The sequence below is a fragment of the Phyllobates terribilis genome, unplaced genomic scaffold, assembly GCF_046119375.1.
Source record: "Phyllobates terribilis strain yellow unplaced genomic scaffold, ASM4611937v1 Scaffold_10__3_contigs__length_209671492, whole genome shotgun sequence".
In the NCBI taxonomy this organism is placed as follows: Eukaryota; Metazoa; Chordata; class Amphibia; order Anura; family Dendrobatidae; genus Phyllobates; species Phyllobates terribilis.
In genome coordinates, this window is record NW_027362770.1 from 942274 (window position 1) to 949409 (window position 7136).

The following is a 7136-nucleotide window of genomic DNA, read 5'->3' on the forward strand; positions in this document are numbered from 1 at the left end:
CTTGGAAGAGCTGTGGAGTACACAGTGGTTTAACGAGAAGGTCTTAAGGCACCGTGGAATAGACGTGGAGGTCACAGTAGCTAAACAAGATGGTTTTAATGCTTCTTGGAAGAGAGATGGAGGTCGCAGTTGAATAAAAAGACAATATCAATGCCCCTTGGAAGAGTGGTGGAGGTTACAGTGGAATAAAGAGACAATATCAATGACCCTTGGTAGAGTGGTGGAGGTCGCAGAGCAATAAAAAGACAATATTAATGCCCCTTGGAAGAGTGGTGGAGGTCCCAGAAAGATAAAAAGACAATATCAATGCCCCTTGGAAGAGTGGTGGAGGTTACAGTGGAATAAAAAGACAATATCAATGCCTCTTGCAAGAGCTGTGGAGTTCAGAGTGGTTTCAATTTACGGCTTTAATGCCCCTTGGAAGAGACGTGGAGGTCACAGTAGCTTAACAAGACGGTTTTAATGCCCCTTGGAAGAGTGGTGGAGGTCGCAGTGGATTAAAAAGACATTATCGATGCCCCTTGAAAGAGTGGTGGAGGTTACAGTGGAATAAAAAGACAATATCAATGACCCTTGGAAGAGTATTGGATGTTACAGTGGAAAATAAAGACAATATCAATGCCCCTTGGAAGAGAGGTTGATGTCGCAGTGGAATAAAAAGACAATATCAATGACCCTTGGAAGAGTGGTAGAGGTCGCAGTGGAATAAAAAGGCAATATCAATGCCCCTTGGAAGAGTGGTGGAGGTTACAGTGGAATAAAAAGACAATATCAATGACCCTTGGAAGAGTGGTGGAGGTCGCAGTGGAATAAAAAGACAATATTAATGCCCCTTGGAATAGTGGTGGAGGTCGCAGTAAAATAAAAAGACAATATCAATGCCCCTTGGAAGAGTGGTGGAGGTTACAGTGGAATAAAAAGACAATATCAATGCCCCTTGGAAGAGCTGTGGAGTTCACAGTGGTTTAACAAGATGGTTTTAAGGCACCGTGAATAAGATGTGGAGCTCACAGTAGCTAAACATGACGGTTTTAATGCTTCTTGGAAGAGTGATGGAGGTCGCAGTGGATTAAAAAGACAAAATCAATGCCCCTTGGAAGAGTGGTGGAGGTTACAGTGGAATAAAAAGACAATATCAATTCCTTTTGAAAGAGCTGTGGAGTTCAGAGTGGTTTAAATTGACGGTTTTAATGCCCCTTGGAAGAGACGTGGCGGTCACAGTAGCTTAACAAGACGGTTTTAATGCCCCTTGGAAGAGTGGTGGAAGTCGCAGTGGAATGAAAAGACAATATCAATGCCCCTTGGAAGAGTGCTGGAGATTACAAAGGAATAAAAAGACAATATCAATGCCTCTTGCAAGAGCTGTGGAGTTCAGACTGGTTTAAATTGACGGCTTTAATGCCCCATGGAAGAGAAATGGAGGCCACAGTAGCTTAATAAGACGGTTTTATTGCCACTTGGAAAAGTGGTGGAGGTCGCAGTGGATTAAAAAGACAATATCAATGCCCCTTGGAAGAGTGGTGGAGGTGGCAGTGGAATAAAAAGACAATATCAATGCCCCTTGGAAGAGTGGTGGAGTTTACAGTGGAATAAAAAGACAATTTCAATGCCACGTGAAAGAAAAGTGGATGTCACAGTAGCTTAACAAGATGGTTTTAAAGCCCCTTGGAAGAGAGGTGTAAGTTGCAGTGGAATAAAAAGACAATATCAATGCCCCTTGGAAGAGTGCTGGAGGTTACAGTGGAATTAAAAACAATATCAAAGCCCCTTGCAAGAGCAGTGGAGTTGAGAGTGGTTTAAATTGACGGTTTTAATGCCCCTTGGAAGAGACGTGGAGGTCACAGTAAATTAACAAGACTGTTTTAATGCCCCTTGGAAGAGTGGTGGAGTTCGAAGTGGATTAAAAAGACAATGTCAATGCTCCTTGAAGGAGTGTTTGAAGTCTCCGTGGAATAAAAAGACAATATCAATGCCCCTTGGAACAGTGTTGGAGGTTCCAGTGGAATAAAAAGACAATATCAATGCCCTGTGGAAGAGACATGGAGGTCACAGTAGCTTAACAAGACGGTTTTAATGCCGCTTGGAAGAGTAGTGGAGGTCGTAGTGGAAAAAAAAGACAATATCAATGCCCCTTGGAAGAGTGATGGAGGATACAGTGGATTAAAAAGACAATATCAATGCCCCTTGGAAGATCTGTGGAGTTCAGATTGGATAACCATACGGTCTTAATGCCCCTTGGAAGAGACGTGGAGGTCACAGTAGCTTAACAAGACGGTTTTAATGCCACATGGAAGAGTGGTGGAGGTCGCAGTGGAATAAAAAGACAATATTAATGCCCTTTGCAAGAGTTGTGGAGGTCGCAGTAAAATAAAAAGACAATATCAATGCCCCTTGGAAGAGTGGTGCAGGTTACAGTGGAATAAAGAGACAATATCAATGCCCCTTGGAAGAGCTGTGGAGTACACAGCGGTTTAACGAGAAGGTCTTAAGGCACCGTGAAATAGACGTGGAGGTCACAGTAGCTAAACAAGACGGTTTTAATGCTTCTTGGAAGAGAGATGGAGGTCGCAGTGGAATAAAAAGACAATATCAATGCCCCTTGGAAGAGTGGTGGAGGTTACAGTGGAATAAAGAGACAATATCAATGACCCTTGGTAGAGTGGTGGAGGTCGCAGAGCAATAAAAAGACAATATTAATGCCCCTTGGAAGAGTGGTGGAGGTCCCAGAAAGATAAAAAGACAATATCAATGCCCCTTGGAAGAGTGGTGGAGGTTACAGTGGAATAAAAAGACAATATCAATGCCTCTTGCAAGAGGAGCTGTGGAGTTCAGAGTGGTTTAAATTTACGGTTTTAATGCCCCTTGGAAGAGACGTGGAGGTCACAGTAGCTTAACAAGACGGTTTTAATGCCCCTTGGAAGTGTGGTGGAGGTCGCAGTGGATTAAAAAGACATTATTGATGCCCCTTGAAAGAGTGGTGGAGGTTACAGTGGAATAAAAAGACAATATCAATGACCCTTGGAAGAGGATTGGATGTTACAGTGGAATAAAAAGACAATATCAATGCCCCTTGGAAGAGAGGTTGATGTCGCAGTGGAATAAAAAGACAATATCAATGACCCTTGGAAGAGTGGTGGAGGTCGCAGTGGAATAAAAAGGCAATATCAATGCCCCTTGGAAGAGTGGTGGAGGTGGCAGTGGAATAAAAAGACAATATCAATGCCCCTTGGAAGATCTGTGGAGTTCAGATTGGATAACCATACGGTCTTAATGCCCCTTGGAAGAGACGTGGAGGTCACAGTAGCTTAACAAGACGGTTTTAATGCCACATGGAAGAGTGGTGGAGGATGCAGTGGAATAAAAAGACAATATCAATGCACCGTGGAAGAGACGTGGAGGTCACAGTAGCTTAACAAGATGGTTTTAATGCCCTTTGGAAAAGTGGTGGAGGTCGCTTGTGGATTAAAAAGACAATATCAATGCCCTTTGGAAGAGTGGTGGAGGTGGCAGTGGAATAAAAATACAATATCAATGCCAATTGGTAGAGTGGTGGAGGTTACATTGTAATTTAGAGACTAAATCAATTCCCCGTGGAAGAGATGTCGTGGTCACTGTAGCTTAAGAAGACAGTTTTAATGCCCCTTGGAAGAATGGTGGAGGTCGCAGTGGAATAAAAAGACAATGTCAATGCCCCTTGGAAGAGTGGTGGAGGTTAGAGTGGAATAAAAAGACAATACCAATGCCCCTTGGAAGAGCTGTGGAGTTCAGAGTGGTTTAACCAGACGGTTTTAATGCCCACTGGAAGTGACGTGGAGGTCACAGTAGGTTAAAAAGATGTTTTTATTGACCTTTGGAAAAGTGGTGGAGGTCGCAGTGGATTAAAAAGACGATATCAATGCCCCTAGGAAGAGTGGTGGAGGTGGCAGTGGAATAAAAAGACAATGTCAATGCCCATTGGAAGAGTGGTGGAGCTTAGAGTGGAATAAAAAGACAACACCAATGCCCCTTGGAAGAGCTGTGGAGTTCAGAGTAGTTTAACCAGATGGTTTTATTGCCCCTTGGAAGAGACGTGGAGGTCAAAGTAGATTAACAAGACGGTTTTAATGCCCCTTGGAAAAGTGGTGGAAGTCACAGTGGATTGAAAAGACAATATCAATGCCCCGTGGAAGACAAGTGGAGGTCACAGTAGCTTAACAAGACAGTTTTAATGCCCCTTGGAAGAGTGGTGGAGGTCGCAGTTGAATAAAAAGACAATGTCAATGCCCATTGAAAGAGTGGTGGAGGTTACAGTGAAATAAAAAGACAATATCAATGCCTCTTGAAAGAGCTATGGAGTTCAGAGTGGTTTAACCAGACAGTTTTAATGCCCTTTGGAAGAGTGGTGGAGGTCGCAGTGCATTAAAAAGACAATATCAATACCCCTTGGAAGAATGGTGGAGGTTGCAGTGGTATAAAAAGACAATATCAATGCCCCTTGGAAGAGCTGTGGAGTTCAGAGTGGTTTAACCAGACGGTTTTAATGCCCCTTGGAAGAGATGTGGAGGTCACAGTAGGTTAAGAAGACTGTTTTAATGCTTCTTGGAAGAGTCGTGGAGGTCGCAGAGTATAAAAAAGACAATATCAATGCCCTTTAGAAGAGAGGTGGAAGTCGCAGTGGAATAAAAAGACAATATCAATACCCCTTGGAAGAGTGGTGGAGGATAAAGGGGAATAAAAAGACAATATCAATGCCCCATGGAATAGACATGGACGTTACAGTAGCTAAACAAGATGTTTTTAATGCACCTTGGGAGAGTGGTGGAAGTCGTAGTGGAATAAAAGACAATATCAATGTCCCTTGAAAGAGTGCTGTAGGTTACAGTGGAGTAAAAAGACAATATCTATGCCTCTTGTAAGAGCTGTGGAGTTCAGAGTGGTTTAAATTGACAGTTTTAATGCACCTTGGAAGAGACGTGGAGGTCACAGTAGCTTAACAATGCGGTTTTAATGCACCTTGCAAAAGTGGTGGAGGTCGCAGTGGATTAAAAGGACAATATCAATGCCACTTGGAAGAGGGGTGAAGGTCCCAGTGGAATAAAAAGACAACATCAATGCCCCTTGGAAGAGCCGTGGAGGTTACAGTGGAATAAAAAGACAATATCAATGTCCCGTGAAAGAGACGTGGAGGTCACAGTAGCTTAACAAGACGGTTTTATTGCCCCTTGGAAGAGAGGTGGAAGTTGCAGTGGAATAAAAAGACAATCTCAATGCCCCTTGGAAGAGTGCTGGAGGTTACATTGGAATAAAAAGACAATATTAATGCTCCTTGCAAGAGCTGTGGAGTTCAGAGTGGTTTAAATTGACGGTTTTAATGCCCCTTGAAGGAGTGGTGGAGGTCGCAGTGGAATAAAAAGACAATATCAATGCCCCTTGAAAGAGTGGTGGAGGTTACAGTTGAATAGAAAGACAATATCAATGCCCCTTGGAAGAGTGATGGAGGTTACAGTGGAATAAAAAGACAATATCAATGACCCTTGGAACAGTGGTGGAGGTTACAGTGGAATAAAAAGACAATAATAATGCCCCTTGGAAGAGCTGTGGAGTTCAGAGTGGTATAACCAGACGGTTTTAACGCTCCTTGGCAGAGAAGTGGTGGTCTCAGTAACTTAACAGGACGGTTTTAATGCCCCTTGGAAGAGTGGTGGAGGTCGCAGTGGAATAAAAAACAATATCAATGCCCCTTGGAAGATTGGTGGAGGTTACAGTTGAATAAAAAGACAATATCAATGCCCCGTGGAAGAGATGTGGAGAACTCTGTAGCTTAACAATATGGTTTTAATGCCCCTTAGAAGAGTGGTGGAGGTCGAAGTGGAATATAAAGACAATGTCAATGCCCCTTGGAAGAGTGGTGGAGGTTAGAGTGGAATAAAAAGACAATACAAATGCCCCTTGGAAGAGCTGTGGAGTTCTGAGTGGTTTAACCAGATGGTTTTAATGCCTCTTGGAAGAGAAGTCGACGTCACAGTAGCATCACAAGTCAGTTTTAATGCCCCTTGGAAGAGTGGTGGAGTTCGCAGTGGATTAAAAAGACAATATCAATGCCCCTTGGAAGAGTGGTGGAGGTCGCAGTGGAATAAAAAGACAATATCAATGCCCCGTGGAAGGGATGTTGAGGTCACAGTAGCTTAACAAGACAGTTTTAATGCCCCTTGGAAAAGTGGTGGAGGTTGCAGGGGATTAAAAAGACAATAACAATGCCCATTGGAAGAGTGGTGAAGGTCGCACTGGAATAAAAAGACAAAATCAATGCCCCTTGGAAGAGTGGTGGAGGTTACAATGGAACAAAAGGACAATATCAATGCCCCTTGGAAGAGCTGTGGAGTTCAGAGTGGATTAACCAGACTGTTTTAATGCCCCTTGGAAGAGTGGTGGAGGTCGCAGTAGATTAAAAAGACAATATCAATGCCCCTTAGAAGAGAGGTGGAAATCGCAGTGGAATAAAAAGACCATGTCAATGCCACTTGGAAGAGTGGTGGAGGTTACAGTGGAATAAAAAGACAATATCAATGCCCCGTGGAATAGACATGGACGTGACAGTAGCTTAACAAGACGGCTTTAATGTCCCTTGGAAGAGTGGTGGAGGTAGCAGTGGATTAAAAAGACAATATCAATGCCCATTGGAAGAGTGGTAGAGGTCGCAGTGGTATAAAAAGACAAAATCAATGCCCCTTGGAAGAGTGGTGGAGGTTACAGTGGAATAAAAAGTCAATATCAATGCCCCATGGAAGAGTTGTGGAGGTTACTGTAGATTAACAAGATGGTCTTAATGCCCCTTGGAAGAGTGGTGGAGGTCGCAGTGGAATAAATAGACAATGTCAATGCCCCTTGGAAGAGTGGTGGAGGTTAGAGTGGAATAGAAAGACAATACCAGTGCTCCTTGGAAAAGCTGAGGAGTTCAGAGAGTTTTAAATTGACGGTTTTAATGCCCCTTGGAAGTGGGTCGTGGAGGTCGCAGTGGATTAAAAAGACAATATCAATGCCCATTGGAAGAGTGGTGGAGGTCGCAGTGGATTAAAAAGACAATATCAATGCCCATTGGAAGAGTGGTGGAGTTCACAGTGCAATAAAAAGACAATATCAATGACCGTTGTAGGGAC